The 20,126-nt window shown below is 34.3% G+C and overlaps 1 protein-coding gene across 3 annotated transcripts in view; it reads left to right on the top strand.

Annotated features, from left to right (window-relative positions):
- Nucleotides 1–20,126, top strand: part of CSMD3 (CUB and Sushi multiple domains 3) — a 1,176,048-nt gene that overhangs the window by 676,767 nt on the left and 479,155 nt on the right. The gene's annotated exons all lie outside the window — the stretch shown is intronic.

Genomic DNA, 20,126 nt, shown 5'->3' with positions numbered 1-20,126 from the left:
CAAATTCAGCAATATTCAGTTAGTAGAGAAATAGCTAATTATTAATTTCCCTGATTAGGCAAGGTTCTTTAAGAAAAGATTATAATTCTGCCTGGTCTTTTTTCTCTACCTGCCCTTGGGCTTATTAACATGACCAGTTTTATTACCAAAGAAAGAATGAGTTTGCCTGATAAATATTTAAAGGTTAAATTTTAAAAGTTATTGTAGATTTAAATTGTGTGAACTTGAATGCTTTTTTTGGAGTGAAACCACTGCTAATTTAAAATTGCGTACTCTGTAACATCTCTGACTTGGGTTGCAAAATGTACGTGAAACTGTATAACTGAGTCATTCAGCAAAGGATAGCAAGCAGTATCTTGGTTAATTTCTACTGAAAGCTTCAAAAAGGTATGGTTGAATATTTACCACAGAACCATGCAGAAGAATTGGAGTAAAGGAAGTGATTGTATTGCTCATAGACATTTACACTGAAAGAAAGTTGAAGACTTAATATTGCCAAGAGATTGTTACATGGCTAATGATTTCATCCCTGGCTAATAATTTTGTAGTGGTGAAATCATAGCTGTTTTACACATCTTTTCACATTTCTACATTTCTTTCTTAATTGTTGATGCTCTAGGTCTTAGTATGGATTTATGTATTTTTGTGTGTGTATGGGTTTTCCTATTTGCACTCATCTTTAGAGATTGACTAATACCTCATTCTGTTTATAAAAACAGCCAGTAATTTCTATGCAACCTTATTATGTGCAAAATTTTTAAATCCTAAGAAATGTGTGCTTTTGTTTTCAGATAGACTTATTTCTTTTTTTCCCCTTGAATTTTATTTTATTTATTTTTTTATACAGCAGGTTCTTATTAGTTATCCATTTTATACATATTAGTATATATGTGTCAACCCCAAACTCCCAATTCATCCCACCACCATCCCCACGCCGCTGCGGCTTTGCCCCCTTGGTGTCCATACGTTTGTTCTCTACATCTGTGTCTCAATTTCTGCCCTGCAAACCGGTTCATCTGTACCATTTTTCTAGGTTCCACATATATGCGTTAATATACGATATTTGTTTTTCTCTTTCTGACTTACTTCACTCTGTATGACAGTCTCTAGATTCATCCATGTCTCTACAAATGACACAGTTTCGTTCCTTTCTATGGCTGAGTAATATTCCATTGTATATATGTACCACATCTTCTTTATCCATTCGTCTGTCGATGGGCATTTAGGTTGCTTCCATGACCTGGCTATTGTAAATAGTGCTACAGTGAACATTGGGGTGCATGTGTCTTTTTGAATTATGGTTTTCTCTGGGTATATGCCCAGTAGTGGGATTGCTGGGTCATATGGTAATTCTATTTTTAGTTTTTTAAGGAACCTCCATACTGTTCTCCATAGTGGCTGTATCAATTTACATTCCCACCAACAGTGCAAGAGGGTTCCCTTTTCTCCACACCCTCTCCAGCATTTGTTGTTTGTAGATTTTCTGATGATGCCCATTCTAACTGTTGTGAGGTGATACCTCATTGTAGTTTTGATTTGCATTTCTCTAATAATTAGTGATGTTGAGCAGCTTTTCATGTGCTTTTTGGCCATCTGTATGTCTTCTTTGGAGAAATGTCTGTTTAGGTCTTCTGCCCATTTTTGGATCGGGTTGTTTGGTTTTTTAATATTGAGCTGCATGAGCTGTTTATATATTTTGGAGATTAATCCTTTGTCCATTGATTTGTTTGCAAATATTTTCTCCCATTCTGTGGGTTGTCTTTTTCGGCTTGTTTGTATTTCCTTTGCTTTGCAAAAGCTTTTAAGATTCATTAGGTCCCATTTGTTTATTTTTGTTTTTATTTCCATTACTCTAGGAGGTGGATCAAAAAAGATCTTGCTGTGATTTATGTCAAAGAGTGTTCTACCTATGTTTTCCTCTATAAGAGTTTTATAGTGTCCGGTCTTACATTTAGGTCTTTAATCCATTTTGAGTTTATTTTTGTGTATGGTGTTAGGGAGTGTTCTAATTTCGTTGTTTTACATGTAGCTGTCCAGTTTTCCCAGCACCACTTATTGAAGAGACTGTCTTTTCTCCATTGTATATCCTTGCCTCCTTTGTCATAGATTAGTTTACCATAGGTGCGTGGGTTTATCTCTGGGCTTTCTATCCTGTTCCATTGATCTATATTTCTGTTTTTGTGCAAGTACCATATTGTCTTGATTACTGTAGCTTTGTAGTATAGTCTGAAGTCAGGGAGTCTCATTCCTCCAGCTCCATTTTTTTCCTTCAAGACTGGTTTGGCTATTAGGGGTCTTTTATGTCTCCATAAAAATTTTAAGATTGTTTGTTCTAGTTCTGTAAAATATGCCATTGGTAATTTTATAGAGATTGCATTGAATCTGTAGATTGCTTTGGGTAGTATAGTCATTTTCACAATATTGATTCTTCCAATCCAAGAACATGGTATATCTCTCCATCTGTTGGTATCATCTTTAATTTCTTTCATCAGTGTCTTATAGATTTCTGCATACAGGTCTTTTGTCTCCTTAGGTAGGTTTATTCCTAGGTATTTTATTCTTTTTGTTGTGGTGGTAAATGGGAGTATTTCCTTAATTTCTCTTTCAGATTTTTCATCATTAGTGTGTAGGAATGCAAGAGATTTCTGTGCATTAATTTTGTATCCTGCAACTTTACCAAATTCATTGATTAGCTCTAGTAGTTTTCTGGTGGCATCTTTAGGATTCTCTATGTATAGTATCATGTCATCTGCAAACAGTGACAGTTTTACTTCTCCTTTTCCAATTTGGATCTCTTTTATTTATTTTTCTTGTCTGATTGCCATGGCTAGGACTTACAAACCTATGTTGAATAATAGTGGTGAGAGTAGACATCCTTGTCGTGTTCCTGATCTTAGAGGAAATGCTTTCAGTTTTTCACCATTGAGAATGATGTTTGCTGTGGGTTTGTCTTATATGGCCTTTATTATGTTGAGGTAGGTTCCCTCTATGCCCACTTTCTGGAGAGCTTTTATCATAAATGGGTGTTGAATTTTGTCAAAAGCTTTTTCTGCATCTTTTGAGATAATCGTATGGTTTTTCTTCTTCAGTTTGTTAATATGGTGTATCACATTGATTGATTTGTGTATACTAAAGAATCCTTGCATCACGGGGATAAATCCCACTTGATCATAGTGTATGATCCTTTTAATGTATTGTTGGATTCTGATTGATAGTATTTTGTTGAGGATTATTGCATCCATATTCATCAGTGATATTGGTCTGTAATTTTCTTTTTTTGTAGTATCTTTGTCTGGTTTTGGTATCACGATGATGGTAGCCTCATAGAATGAGTTTGGGAGTGTTCCTTCCTCTGCAATTTTTTGGAAGAGTTTGAGAAGGCTGGGTGTTAGCTCTTGTCTAAATGATTGATAGAATTCACCTGTGAAGCCATCTGGTCCTGGACTTTTGTTGTTGGAAGATTTTAAATCACAGTTTCAATATCATTGCTTGTGATTGGTCTGTTCATATTTTCTATTTCTTCCTGGTTCAGTCTTGGAAGGTTATACCTTTCTAACAATTTGTCCATTTTTTCCAGGTTGTCCATTTTATTGGCATAGAGTTGCTTGTAGTAGTCTCTTAGGATGCTTTATATTTCTGTGGTGTCTCTTGTGACTTCTCCTTTTTCATTTCTAAGTTTATTGATTTGAGTCCTCTCCGTCTTTTTCTTGATGAGTCTGGCTAATGGTTTATCAATTTTGTTTATCTTCTCAAAGAACAAGCTTTTAGTTTTATTGATTTTTGCTATTGTGTTCTTTGTTTCTGTTTCATTTATTTCTTCTCTGATCTTTATGATTTCTTTCCTTCTGCTAACTTTGGGGTTTGTTTGTTCTTGTTTCTCTAGTTCCTTTAGGTGTAACGTTAGATTGTTTATTTGAGATTTTTCTTGTTTATTGCGGTAGGCTTGTATTGCTATAAACTTCCCTCTTAGAACTGCTTTTGCTGCATCCCATAGGTTTTGGATCATCGTGTTTTCATTGTCATTTGTCTCTAGGTATTTTTTTAATTTCCTCTTTGATTTCTTCAGTGATCTCTTGGTTATTTAGTAACGTATTGTTTAGCTTCCATGTGTTTGTGTTTTTTATGGGTTTTTTCCCTGTAATTGATTTCTAATCTCATAGTGTTGTAGTCAGAAAAGTTACTGATATGATTTCAATTTTCTTTAATTTACTGAGCCTTGATTTGTGACCCAAGATGTGATCTATCCTGGAGAATGTTACATGTGCGCTTGAGAAGAATGTGTAATCTGCTCTTTTGGGATGGAATGTCCTATAAATATCAATTAAATCTATCTAGTCTATTGTGTCATTTAAAGCTTGTATTTCCTTATTAATTTTCTGTTTCAGATGATCTGTCCATTGGTGTAAGTGTGGTGTGAAAGTCCCCCAGTATTATTGTGTTACTGTCGATTTCCCATTTTATAAATGTTAGCAGTTGCCGTATGTATTGAGGTGCTCCTAAGTTGGGTGCATATATAGTTATAATTGTTATATCTTCTTTTTGGATTGACACCTTGATCATTATGTAGTGTCTTGTAACATTCTTGTCTCTTGTAACATTCTTTATTTTAAAGTCTATTTTATCTGATATGAGTATTGCTACTCCAACTTTCTTTGAATTCCCTTTGCATGGAATATCTTTTTCCATCCCCTCACTTTCAGTCTGAATGTGTCCCTAGGTCTGAAGTGGGTCTCTTGTAGACAGCATATATACGGGTCTTGTTTTTGTATCTATTCAGCAAGCCTGTGTCTTTTGGTTTGGAGCATTTAATCCATTCACGTTTAAGGTAATTATTGATATGTATGTTCTTATTACCATTTTCTTAATGGGTTTGTGTTTGTTTCTGTAGGTCCTTTTCTTCTCTTGTGTTTCCCACTTAAAGAAGTTCCTTTAGCATTTGTTGTAGTGCTGGTTTGGTGGTGCTGAATTCTCTTAGCTTTTGCTTGTCTGTAAAGCTTTTGATTTCTCCATCGAATCTGAATGAGATCCTTGCCGGGTAGAGTTATCTTGGTTGTAGGTTCTTCCGTTTCATCACTTTAAATATGTCCTGCCACTCCCTTCTGGCTTGTAGAGTATCTGCTGAGACATCAGCTGTTAACCTTATGGGAGTTCCCTTGTTTGTTATTTGTCGATTTTCCCTTGCTGCTTTCAATAATTTTTCTTTGTCTTTACTTTTTGCCAATTTGATTACTGTGTGTCTCGACGTGTTTCTCCTTAGGTTTATCCTGTATGGGACTCTCTGCGCTTCCTGGACTTGGGTGGCTATTTCCTTTCCCATGTTAGGGAAGTTTTCGACTATAATCTCTTCAAATATTTTCTCAGGTCCTTTCTCTCTCTCTCTTCTCCTTCTGGGACCCCTATAATGCGAATGTTGTTGTGTTTAACATTGCCCCCAGAGGTCTCTTAGGCTGTCTTCATTTCTTTTCATTCTTTTTTCTTTATTCTGTTCTGCATCAGTGAATTCTACCATTCTGTCTTCCAGGTCACTTATCTGTTCTTCTGCCTCAGTTATTCTGTTATTGATTCCTTCTCGTGTATTTTTCATTTCAGCTATTGTATTGTCCATCTCTGTTTGTTCTTTAATTCTTCTAGATCTTTGTTAAACATTTCTTGCATCTTCTCGATCTTTGCCTCCATTGTTTTTCCGAGTTCCTGCATCATCTTCACTATCATTCTGAATTTTTTTTCTTGAATGTTGCCTATCTCCACTTCATTTAGTTGTTTTTCTGGGGTTTTATCTTGATCCTTCATCTGGTACATAGCCCTCTGCCTTTTCATTTTGTCTATCTTCCTGTGAATGTGGTTTTTGTTCCACAGGCTGCAGAATTGTAGTTCTTCTTGCTTCTGCTGTCTGTCCTTTTGTGGATGAGGCTATCTAAGAGGCTTGTGCAAGTTTCCTGATGGGAAGGACTGGTGGTGGGTAGAGCTGGCAGTTGCTCTGGTGGGCAGAGCTCAGTAAAACTTTAATCCACTTGTCTGCTGATGGGTGGGGCTGGGTTCCCTCCCTGTTGGTTGTTTGGCCTGAGGCGACCCAACACTGCAGCCTACCTGGGCTCTTTGGTGGGGCTAATGGTGAACTCTGGGAAGGCTCACGCCAAGGAGTACTTCCCAGAACTTCCGCTGCCAGTGTCCTCGTCCTCATAGTGAGACACAGCCACCCCCCGCCTCTGCAGGAGACCCCCCCAACACTAGCAGGTAGGTCTGGTTCAGTCTCCTATGGGATCACTGCTCCTTCCCCTGGGTCCCGATGTGCACACTACTTTGTATGTGCACTCCAAGAATGGAGTCTCTTGTTTCCCCCAGTCCTGTTTAAGTCCTGCAATCACATCCCACTAGTCTTCAAAGTCTGATTCTCTAGGAATTCCTCCTCCCGTTGCCAGACCCCCAGGTTGGGAAGCCTGATGTGGGGCTCAGAACCTTTACTCCAGTGGGTTGACTTCTGTGGTATAAGTGTTCTCCAGTTTGTGAGTCACCCACCCAGCAGTTATGGGATTTGATTTTATTGTGATTGCACCCGCCCTACCATCTCATTGTGGCTTCTCCTTTGTCTTTGGATGTGGGGTATCTTTTTTGGTGAGTTCCAGTGTCTTCTGTTGATGATTGTTCAGAAGTTAGTTGTGATTCCAGTGCTTTTGCAAGAGGGAGTGAGAGCCGACTCATTTCTTTAGTTCTGCACTTTTCCATGTTACACTCCACATGAGTATTAATCCTATGGATATGTATTAAAACTAGTAAATATCTCATACAACTTTGTGTGTGAGAGAAATATAATATTTACAATATGAAAAAAAAACCTGTGATTCATGGGAAGAGCAAAACATCACCATTAACAGGAGTTTGGAATAAGTTGATTCCAACTCTCATGGAGGACTTTAAGGAGTTCATAACTTCAGTGGAAGAAGTCACTGCAGATATGGTGAAAATAGCAAGAGAAGTAGTATTAGAAGAGGAGCCTGAAGATGGGACTGAATTGCTCCAATTTCATGATACACTTTAACAAATGAGAAGTTGCTTCTTATGGATGAGCAAAGAAAGTCTTTCTTGAGATGGAATCTACTCCTGGTAAAGATGCTGTGAAGATTATTGAAATGACAGTAATGGATTTAAAATATTACATCAACTTAGTTGATAAAGCAGCTGCAGGGTTTGAGAGAAGTGACACAATTTTTGAAAAAGTTCTCTGGGCAAAATGCTATCAAACAGCATCATATGCTACAGAGAAGTCATTGGTGAAAAGATGAGTCAATCGATGCAGAAAACTTTATTGTTGTCTTATTTTAAGAAATGGCCACAGCCACTCCAACCATCAGAAACCACCACCCTGATCTGTCAGCTGCCGTCAACATCAAGGCAAGACCTTCCACCAGTAAATATTATGGTTAGCATTTTTTAGCAATAAAGGATTTTTAATTAAAATATGTACCTTTTTTAGACATAATGCTATTGCACATTTAATAGACTGAAGTATAGTATAAACATAACCTTTATATGCACTGGGAAGCAAAAAAAAAAAAAAAATGTGACTTTCTTTATTGTGGTATTTGGTGGAAACAAACCTACATTATCTCTGAGGTATGCCTTGAAACAGGTTGGAGGAGGAGCTGGCTGGATATAGCTCTCCAGGAATGAGTGCTGGAATTCTACACAGGTAGCTACTATACACTCTACCACAATCAAGAGGGTAGGAAGTTAAGCAGCATCCTCTGAAAACCCTAAGGACAAAGACATACCACTGTAACTAAAGCAAGTGACCAGATAGCCAAGACTGGGAAGCTTCTTCCATTGGAGTTGCTTTTTCAACACCCATAAAGCTTGAAAAGTGATTGCTGTAAAAATGCTGGGAGGTGGAGGGAGGTGGGGGGCAGTGCACATCTCTAAAGACTTTACTTGTCAGCAGAAAAATATCAGTCAAAAGCATCAAGAGATTGTTTTTTTCCTTCTGCCAGATATCTCACAATACATATAATTGGTATAATTTAATTAGTGTACAGAATTATAGCTGCAAGGGAACCTAGTAAATACAGTTTTTACCTTTCTGGATCCTGCTGCACTGAAAAGGTAAATTAGAAATTTGTGGGAATAAACACTGAAAACCAAGTGACCATATCAGTACATATTGATTTATTTTCCCTACGAAAAGCAAAATGGTTATTAGGAAAAAAATTAGCAAAATTTTCCTGTAGTTCTTATTTCTTTCTCATCTTCCTTTTGTGATTTAGGAGCTAAGCATGTTCTCAGAAGTCATATTAAGGCATTTTAAACATCTGTTATAAAATAAATGCCCTACATTATCTAGAGTCATTTTGTTTATTAATTATTATTAGTGTATTTCTTAAGGACTGTGAAGTTTTTCAGTAGAGTATAAAAATATTTGAAGTCTGTAAAAAATGAAAACAACTTCAAAATACAAAAAAGAAAACCTGGAATTGACATTAGTCAGTTTTTATTTGGATATCTACACATAATCATTTTATAATAACTTCATTAGTTATACAGTTTCATATTCAAGAAAGGTTTATTACTATGAAAGCAATGTGTTGGCTAAAGTTCTTATTTCCCAAGCATTCCTGAGTATCCATGATGATTTTGAAAAAAATCATAGCCAACTATAATAAATTATATACTATTAAAAAAGTCAAAACCAATATTATACAAATCTTACCTTTTAAGGAAAAAAATGCATAAACATATTGTGTATTATAATTGGAATGTATGGCATATGACTGAGACTATTTTCTTCCTTTTAAAGAAACACAAGCATACTAACAAATTAAGGCAATTTACAATGTATCAATTTGTTCCACGTATGTTCTGCAACAGCTGATCAGGCTCAGCTTTATAAAGCTGTGCTCGCTTTTGCTCCAGCTACTGTATGTACTGCATCCTCCTTTCATCCCCCAACGCACACCATTTTCAGAGCTATATTTCTAAATCAGAGATGTGGCCAGGTCATTTCCCTGCTTGAAAACTTTGAATAGCTTCATAATGTGCTCAGGATAAATCCAGGTTCCTCAGTGTGGCTCCCTGAACCATTTTCTCTAGCCAGACCAGCCTGCATACCTTTCCTGCACTACACCTTACCCATTCCTGTGTCTGTCCTTGTGTTTGTGATGCTGTCTGCACTTGGAAATGTGTCTTTATTCTAATTTGGCTGACTACTCTTCACCCTTTAAATCACCCAATTCTGTGAGGTTTTATCATTATCACCTATGCCCAAAGTCATTTTATTTGGTAATTGAAAACAAGTAACCAACTAAATAAGTAGGACGGAGTAATGAAAACATAATTCCTATACTAAAGACAGTTCTATTCTCCCTTTTAATTCTCCATGTGAAATTATGACTTACTGTCATGACTTTTATAATTACAGTAATTGAATCAAGATAGGTATTTTAAATTTGTGTATGTATTTACTGAATGATAAATACTGTATTTTAGTAACAAGAAACTTTCCTCCAGTGTTCTTCACTTAAAGAAATGAGCAAAAAGTTAGAAATAAATTACTTACCTTGAATTGTACTATTATAATATATATGCATTAATATATCCAAAAATGACATGGGAATTATGCATTGTGGTAAAGCATTATTCTTCAAAGACTGATGATATTCATAAACTTCCTTCTTATTAAGAAATTCTTAGATTCAGTTTAGGCTGTCAGTGATATTCCTTCAGCAATAATCTTTCAACATAACAAAGACAGAGCTCTTTGTAGTGTGGACAAATTGCTGCAGTATGTTCAACATGCTGAAATTTCTAAAAGTACACATGAAACAGATTTTTTAAATGCTCATTTCCTTTTAGTTCTCTTCTTTAAGATGAAAATCTTTTCATAAAGATAAATTTAGTCTGCTGTATATAATAACATTGCCTAATAGACCATTTCATATATTTACGATTCTCTTCAGGAAATGATTTTACTTAGCAGCTATATAATATTTGCTTACTTGTATATCTATTTATATTATCTTGTTTAATCATTTGTTTGTAATGAAATATCATGGCACAAGGGGCAGGTAATTATTTTACTTGGCATATTCCAGAAGGTATACAAAATTGAACCAAATATTTATCACAGTGATTTTTACTTATATAATGCAAGCATTCTGGAGAAAAAGCATATGGTAAAGACAGTTTATTTTCCTTTTAAAGAAATACATTTTTTAAAGTCCAATGTACATTTTCAATGTTAAATGAAGTTTCACACTACCAAAGAGCCTTCACAATTTTACATTTTTCTAAAAATCAAGAAGAAACCACATGGTATTTGAAAAGGGGGAATTGTTAATTTCAACACCTTTTCATTCCCCTTCCTCCACCTAATCATCCTTCAAGTTGCTTCTCTTGAATCTTGTAAATTCTCTAAAAATGTAAGCGTATTAATCTTGTTTTAAAATAAGACAAAAATCACTTGAGGAGATTTAGATAGTATATTTCTTTAGGGTTTCTAAAACATAAGTAATTAGTTTATTTTTGCTATCAGGCAATAAATGCAAAAATATCTAGCCTGTGGCTTGGAATGTAGAAAACATAAATAAATAATCATGGCATAGGTGCACAGTCTTCCAAAATACTCTATGTGTGAAGTGAGTTATCATTAAGAGAAGATTTTTATTATCCAATCTAATTTCATTTTTAAACTGAATTTTAAATTTACTAACAGTAAATTCTCTGCATGGATAAGCTTATCAATGATAGTGGCAATGATGTGTTATTTGTATGGCATAACAGAAGGCATTCTGGCACTACCATTTACAGGTTTGGTGGCACTGATAAGTCCTTTATTCTCTCTGAAACATACTTCAGTTTCCCCTTCTGTAAATGGAAAAGACAAAGAAGCTTGTTAGAATTAAATGAGATAGTCAATATGGATGAAAACATCATAAACACTGAAAGATATTAAATAAATATTCTTCTTATTCATATCATTATTTTTTAAATTTTGTTTTAAACTGCATCGCATCTATCAATTTCTCACATTAGTTACTACAGTAAAAAGGTTTTGCCTCTTAAATATAAATCCATGGGAATAATTCCAAATGAATCAGTTTATGGTATTGCTACTTATAAAAATGTACTCTTTAGTTACACTCGCGAAGTAGTATGGATCAAAATGATTTAAAATTATATATGGGAGAGATGTCACTGCAGTTTAACTAAATTTTCACACAAAATTAAAATTAAAATATCCATTCTGATATTTCCAAAAGGATTCTTTGAAGTTTTTCTGTATATATACACAGTCACAAGGAACTATTAATCCCAATGATTGAGATGTTATTATTTGCTTCCTTATTGAAAAGTGACTCAATACATAGCTTTATTTAGAAATCAAAGTGATTCTTCACTAAGACCAAAGTAATCTTTGTATGAATTAAAACTAGTCATTAAGAAATTCTATATCCAGCTCTCCTCCTTTGAAAATTATTGTCACTATGTTGTTTTTTTTTTTTTCTGGGAGAGTTTAAGCTTTAATAACTTTGCCATATCCTTAACAATATGAAGAACTTTTAAACTATTTTCTACTGCAAGCTTATTTGCTTTTGTTTATTAAGATTTGGTTTGCCGTTATTTTCAGCATAGTTTTTGTTCTTTTTTCCAAACACATGTACACATAAGCACTCACACACAAGTACATGTACACGTGCACACACAGGCACTTATATGAATATGTACTAAATATGCCTTTATGTCCACTAGCACCAGGTGCATGTTTTGCCAGGCCCAGTGCAAAATGAAAATGTTGGATCTCTTGTTCAAAATAATTAAGAATTTCAAGATGGCAAAAAAAAAAAAGCATTAAACCAAAAGTGAGGCTTTTCTGAGAGTGGGGCCCAGTGTGATTGCACAGGTCACACATCCACTAAGCAGGCCAGACTGTTCACATTCTCTGCAGGAAAACTATGCAATCTTCATAAGTAGTTAGCCTTCATCTTCATTTTCTTGATATTGAATCTGTTATGTATGAGGAGGGAAAATGGTAATAAAATACCAGTTAGTGCTATTAATGTTACTCTATGATCTAGTATAGCTATAGGATATACACATTTTTTTTAACTCCTCAAGAGTAGAATATGGATCATGTTTCTATTCCCTGAACTTGGGTATAGTAAAATCAAACCATTGTCTTTGTACCAGTTAGTAAATAACTTTTCTCATCTGTTAAATCTCTGAAGTGTTACACAGTTAAGTGATAGGCAAGAAAAAATATCTATTTCTTAAAATACAATATCCAAACTGTACTTTCAACACATTGTACAGACTGCCCTCTCATGGGAAGAAAAAAGCCTTAAAACTTTCTACCTGGCATAAGGAGTAAACTCTAATTGAGTAACTTAAGCATAGATTTCCTGAACAGATGTATTTTGTGTATATCCTATTTGCATCAAGAATAACGTGTCAAACATTTTTGGACTCTGGGGATAACGGAAAAGGAGGCACTAATAATGAAATGTTGCATCATACGCCTATGCAAAAATAATTTCAATATGAAAGTGTTACTACACTATTTTATAGTTTTAAAATAATTTTACCAGAAATCTGAGTCATCTTCAACTCTATATCAGCTTTAGTGCATATGTGTTTGGGTTGTGGCAGACGGGTATGGATGGGGTAAAGGTAGGAAATTAAGTGGTAACACAATCTGTCTTATACCTGAACCTCTTGAAAACAGAAACATATGCCATCTTAAAGGTCTTTTTTTTCCACTATCTCAGAGGAAATTATTCCTGTTTTTGTCAAGCCTGTTGATTCCATTGCTCCTCATTTCCTATGAGACTACCCTTCATCAGTTTTCTCTTATTTCACAAGTATCTTTAAAAATTTTCACCGGCTTCTTTCATTTTCATTTCTATTCATTCCTCAACCCATTACAACTTGGGTACTCTACCTAAATTGCCTGAATTACTCAAATAATCTTTTTTTTGCCTCCTTCTTTTTTTAAAATTATAGACAGATAACATGAGATGTACTCTTGACAAAAATTTAAGCGTGCAGCACTGTTAACTATAGGCACAGTGTTGCACAGCAGATCTCTAGAACTTACTCATCTTGCATAACTGAAACTTTAAACCTGCTGAACAGCAACTTACCATCCCCCATCCCCACCCCAGCCCTGGCAGCCACCATGCTACTTTCTGCTTCTATGAGCTTAACTATTTTAGATGCCTCATATAAGTGGAATCATATCCTGTTTGTCCTTCTGAGACTGGCTTATTTCACTTAGCAAAATGTTCTAAAAGTTCATCCAGGATATCATATATGGCAGGATTTTCTTCTTTTTTATTCCATTGTATGTATATACCACATCTTCTTTATCCATGAATCCATTAATGGACATTTATGGTTGATTCCATATCTTGGCTATTGTGAATAATGCTGCAATGAACATGGGAATGCATATATCTCTTAAAGATCCTGATTACAATTCTGTTGGATAGATACTCAGAAGTGGGATTGCTAAAATACACAAAGAATGAGTCAAATGCTGGCTTGTTCTTTGGACATTTGTTTTGAAAAATAATATTAAGTGCAATAAAATATCCTTCATTTCACATTTGACTTGCACAGTGTGATCACAATGAGAGCTATTTTTGAGAAAAACTATTTAATGGTTTCCCACTTTTCTCAAGGGCCTCTCAAATCTTTGAAATTCAAATGTCTCTTCTGAAGTACCTAGTGTGTTATCATTATTTTGCAAGACTTGCAAAATTTACTTTCCAAAAATTTTGCACTAAAGAAGCTATTCATTAGTGTTAAATTATTGGAATTTTTGCATAATAATAATTATATAAGTGGTCAGCTCATTGGTGAATAATTTCATATTATGGGTATTGCTTTGTTATGTGAAGATTTTTACTGAACACTTACATACCAAGGACTTCCCTGAATAATTGGATGCAAACATCTGCATCTTTTGATCCACTACTTGGAAGGATTATTTAATCAGTCTTTGAGATGCAAACTTCAAATGTATAAAATGGATGGTTAGTCATTTTAAATATTAGTAGATTTTCTACTTCAAAAATGCCAGACTGACATAAGCACTTATGGAACTCTGGGCTAATCTCCCCTCCCCCCAACAGTCATCTGCAGCAGTGATACCACAATTTATAAACCAAGGTCAGGTTATATCACTGTACACTTACATGTTCATTACTGATCAAGACTATTTTTCATCTAGCTATCAATCAAAGTATCATCAGAATGCAATCATAGTTCTAAGAATAGGAGATGAGTTTACACAATAATTTACATTAATAAATAATCTACTTCAGACACTAAATATTTTAATCTGCAATAAATATCTTCATGGGTGGAAATATAAGCTATAGTAATGGATGCATAAACTCACTACTTGGAAAAGGCCAAGAAAGGTTTTTCTTCATTGTTATCATATTCCTTAACTGCATAAATGAGATATGCAGCTAAAGCTTCCTTTAGAAGAGTAGGAATTAGTCCTAAGGAATCAGGGTCACTCGTTATGAAGTCTATATTTGGTTTTGGCACATCCAGCAGCTTTAGTATGTATCTCATCACTCCCATTTTTCTTTTTCCTCATTGTTGAGGTGACGGTATAGTTTATTGTTCAAACCAGGGCACCTCTGAGAATGATATGGGATGCTATTAATAACAACAGTGACACCATAGGCATAAACTGAAACTGTCCAGGGCAAGCCAGGACTTACATTAACCTGTCATAGTACTTTTCCCTTTAAAATTTCTGTGCCAAGTTCTATCCTTTACCTTTCAAGAAAATCTGCCTTTAGCTATGGATCACTTTAAAGTGTCCAGCACTTGTCTATGACCATGGCACCCTGAACACGCCTGATCTCATCTAAAGTGTCAAACACCAATAAGTAATCAATATATTACCTCTGAAAAGCTTCAGCATTTTTAACAAAAGACTAAAGCCTTAAAGAGATGAAGCTCTAGTTTAGGTAATTCCAAAAATCTTCCAGAGAGGGAGTATGTCATAAATGGTGCTAATTAAATGCTTGCTTCTCCACCTATTACTAAATTTGGTATCCTGTCAAGTTCTCAGAAGTTTCCAGAAATAATATGCCCTTTTATATGCAGTGTTTTCTTGTATCTACATTTGCATATGCCTTCCCTTCAAGCAAATTGTGCTAGATACAGAAAGCTGCCCAGTGGTTCATCCAATTAATTATTTCTGCCTTACTTCAAGTCTTATCTCTCCCCTAGATTTTCAGTTCCATTGATGCTTACCTTAACCTTTCTAAAAGTGAGCACAAGAGGTAAATATTTAACAATATTAAAGTATTTTCAAAACATCTTAAAGAGAAAACAATTAAAATGTGAAAGTAAATTTTTGCAAAAGTGATTCAGCTATTTCTATGAGCCTGTTAGATGAAAAACCTCTAATTTCTGTCAGGGAGCTAGTTGCTGGCATGGGTCCAGGGATTTCCTTCCATTCTTCACTGACAAAAATATACTCATTCATTTATTCATTTGCCTATTCAATAGAGTTTACTGTAATCAAGCACTACACTAGAAATATAAACTATAAGACAGTACAGTTTCTATCTCATAGTCCAGCAGGGGAGATAAATACACAACGTTGAATTAACAATATTATAGAGTTAACCATAACTCTATAGAACAGCAAAGAGAAGAAAATCAAAGAACACCAAATAGGCAGATCTTCACAGAGTTCATAGACCAGTGGAATCCTGAAGCGTTGAGTACATTTACCAAGCAGAGGAATGGAGAAATTTTACTGCAAGCTGAGGGTAGTTCTCATAAGGACACAGAAGCACAGAGAATGTGGTGTTCAGGAGGCTGCAAGCAGGTGCATGTGGCTAGAATGCCAGGAACCCATGGTGTGGGCCTGTTAGGCAGATAGGTCAGAGTGTGAATGGACCTAGAAAACACAGGAAGGGGTTTTAACTAAGAGTTACCAGGATTTAACAAAAACATTTATGAAGAAAGCTAATTCTGTTAGCAGTGTAAAAAACATTTGTAGAAATATGGGGAAAAAATGTTGAGGGCCTAAGGGAAATCTGTCAGTGACAAGGGGTTGGCGTTTAACTCATCCAAAAGCAATGAGACCATTTATTCATCCATTCTACATATATTGTATACTTACATGCCAATATTATGCTAGCTGGTAGGCTTCCAAACATGAATTAGCTACTAAAGTATAATTTAAACAGAAGAGGACTTGAACACAGTCTGTTTTCATAAAATTGAAAATTGAGATATGGTCTCAATTTCCTGTGTACCTTGGTTCTTAAGGTATATAATTTAAAATTTTAGATTTTGATAGTGCATGGATGAGGATTTGTGTTAAACTCACACATCTTAACCCACAACTAATTCCTGCCCAAGGAGTCAAAGCTGGATGATAAATCAATAAAAACAGCAAAAAGTATTATGTTATTCTTGGCAGATTTCTCCACGAGGTGAGTGAGAGTATGACAGTGATCAATATTAGAGTGGCTATGCCTGAAACATATATTTTCCTAAAATGACATTGACCCAATAGACCCAGACCTCTCATTCAAGGAGAAAGCTGACCTTAAGTTCTGAGCACCTTTTAGCAACCTGCAGGTTACAAGTATTGGTTTACATGTTCTCTCTTTCACCTGGACTATAAGCTGCTTGTCAGCAAGAATTGTCTCTTATTTATCTTTGTATTTAGTCTAGCACACAACACTGGAACATAAAATTGTAAAACATTTGTCAGTGAAAATTAAGATAAATGGGTATCTGAGATATGAATACAGAATACTTCCTATTAACACTTATATGGGAAACTCTGATCCAAAATTTTTTTCATTATTAGCAAGATCAGAACCTCCCATTGGGATTTAATATATTCAAGTTGTTTGTTTCCTGGATTGTTTGGGGGCAAGAAAAGCCAAATTTACACCTAATTTTCTCCTCCACTCACATTGTGCTTTTCTAACTTTTCTAGGATTTTCTGTAGATGTGTTTGTTTTATTTATCAGCAGACTTAGATAATAACCATTATCTAATACAGCTCATATTTAACTGTAAATAGGGCAAGCCAGATTTGTAGAGTAATTGGGATGTTTTAATAGAAAGTATTTTTATTTAATTTTTTTATTCAAGGATTTCTCTCAGAGTTAGACACTTTTGTCCCAGAAAACATTTTTTTTTTTTAATTTATGTATGTTCTCTGCCACAACCAGAGGGACTTTTAAAACAAGACACAAAAAGAGGACTGTCCAATGAACTCTTCCTTCCTTCTAAATTCAGGGACCTTTCACAGTACAGCCTTTTCCTTGGAAGCTGTAAACAGTACAGAGGGATGAATATAACATAGGGAAGTACTTTATTAAAAATTTTTTCTCTTATGAATTATCATTACAAATATAACTATATCCTCAGGAATTTCATGTCATTTGGCATTTATTCTTTTTTAGCACTTATCAGTTCTAATGTATTAAAATATTTATGTATCTGAATTCTCTTTACTACATGGTAAACTTCTTTAGATCAACTTCTAATCTTTATTCCTGGAGTATTATCTCACAAAGGGCTGGTACAAAGTAGTTGTTTGCCAAATATCTGGTGAGTGAATTATTTTCTGCTACTCATATTTTAAAATAGTTAGCTACTTCCTCTGGAACAAACAATATTCACATATTAAATTGATTTTGAGAGGAAGATCTCTTCCAAGTTTGAAAATCATTTAGAAAAATTCAGTATCACTCAAACCATGACTTGGGATTGTTCTTAAGGTATCAAACCTTCTGAGTTAATAATTTAACCATAAAATATTTAATTTCAAAGAGAAAAAAAGACATAGTAAGAAATCAGTGCAACTTTAACTTGTGCATTCATTATAATTTGAGTAATGGTAATTCTTAAAAAGTTTTTTGAGCACTTTCTATTTGTTAAACATCCTTCTAAGTGTTTTACATGGAAATGTTTTCAATAAATCATCACAGAACCTTGTGAATTCAGCCCTGACTAGAAGAACTAATGGTCTATCATTTCTTCGATCAAATAACTCACTAAATCATTTGATTTCTGAATAGCAATTGCAATTCTGCTGCAGAAATCTGTTTTTTTTTAATTTTGAAGAGATAACAGCTTTCCAAACACTTTAAAATTTCATGACCATCTGAATTATTTTTTGCCAATTTACTAGTATTTAACATGACCTTAACCCATACCCACTCCATACACCTGCTGTCCCCCTCATAATTAACCCCCTTTACTTCCTTTTCTTTTCTTCATCTTAAGATATTTTATAAATATATATATATATATAGTTTCTTTCTCTTTCTTGTCTGTCTCCTCTTCTCCTCCCTCCTATTCTTTCAGGACTTTTAGCTTATATACATACATTATTTTCTCTTTCTCTTAAAATGTAAATTATAATGTTAATTTATTTGATCCATTCCTTCATCCCCAAGTAGCCAACTTGCATTTACTTAAGGTTTCTTCCAAAGGTCTGTCTTTTAATTGATTTGTTTTACTGTTCAATAAGGTATTTGTAGCTCCTTTGGGGTGTTCAGTAACTTGGCAGTCTTCCACGTAGCCTCCGTAGGCAATATCAAAAGAAAACTCCTGGAGGAATAATAGTGATGAAATGCCCATGCTGCGTATGCATTTTCTCATGTCCAGAGTACTCTGGAGAAATTAATTAAGCCTCACAGCACCCCTTTGAGGTGTTATTATTATCTGCCTTTTAGGTGTGTACAAATCTCAACATGTTCACTAACATTTTTGCCCAGTGTCAAAGAAAAGTGTCAGTTTCATACTAAGATTAGCATTTAATTATTATTGTTTAAAGTCAATATTGTTCTTTTGCTGCTGTATCTCTCACTGGTGTTCTCTCTCTCAATCTTTCTCTCTTTTTTCTCTCTCTGAATAGAACTAACATAATCTCATTACCATATGACTAAAAGCTCTTTTCATATTTACCAAAGTAGTAAATACATATATCCTTAGAGCTTTTTTAATTATTTTAATACCAATTACTTTATAATTTACAAATCACTTACCTTTTTATCTCTTTCTCCAGTTTTACTTATTAAAGTTGTTCAACCCATTTTTGCATAATTAGGATTTATCCTTATTTTTAATTGTACAGTCTAAATTTAGAAGTACTGTGTTCCTGTGGACACCAAGAGGGGAAAGTGGTGGCGGGGGTGGTGGTGGAATGAAGTGGGAGATTGGGATTGACATGTATACACTGATATGTATAAAATAGATAACTAAGAAGAACCTGCTGTATAAAAAATAAGTAAAATAAAATTCAAAAATTCAAAGAAAAGAAGTACTGTGTTCCTTAATTAGTAGTTTTATTGATATTAATAGATGATATTTCTTTATAAAAGACTTCAGGTTTATTTTAAAAATAACAAGCACTTACGTGAAAAGCTGTATATTCAAATTCTTGTTTATTTAGCCAAAATAGAAATACAAAAACATTTTAAACTGTGAAATAAAGTATGCGTCAATCTAATGACCTATTCAATCTGGAGTGGCTTGATTATATCTGTTTTTTTTTTATTTTACATTTTACATTTTTGCTGAATAAGGGGAAGGACGATCATGTATTGTTTGGGGAAGAATTATTATTGTTTTATTAGGACATAATATTGTTTACTATAGCTACTTCCAAGTATGTTCCATAGTAGGGAAGTGAAGTCATCCTCCTTGAGGGCTAGTTGATGACATTTAAAAGCTCAAACACATTCTTAACTGAAAAAGGGTAAAATAAAACTTATTGGATATTTTAAAAACACATATTGAAAGGAATCCTACCCTTTACTTGATCAAGTGTGAGTTGAGATAAAATATATTTTCTTTTAATATGCGTTTAGTTTATTGTAAGATACACATTTGTAATTCTTACTAACTACATATAAGGTTACATCAATGAGTTTTAATATCTTTTTTGACAGCCAGACTTTATAGAGTTAACCCTTACTCTCCTAAGTGAAGATTGAGTTAAAATAATTTGTGAAAATTATTGTTTTACATGCAGAGCTTCTAAAACAAATCTATTGGGACAATGTCTATTCTTGGTTAATGTCATCCCAAATTAATCTAATTAAATAAGTACACAAATGTAAAAGGAACAA

The sequence above is a fragment of the Eschrichtius robustus genome, chromosome 17 (assembly GCF_028021215.1).
Source record: "Eschrichtius robustus isolate mEscRob2 chromosome 17, mEscRob2.pri, whole genome shotgun sequence".
Classification (NCBI taxonomy): Eukaryota; Metazoa; Chordata; class Mammalia; order Artiodactyla; family Eschrichtiidae; genus Eschrichtius; species Eschrichtius robustus.
This window is presented reverse-complemented; position numbering and strand designations above follow the sequence as displayed.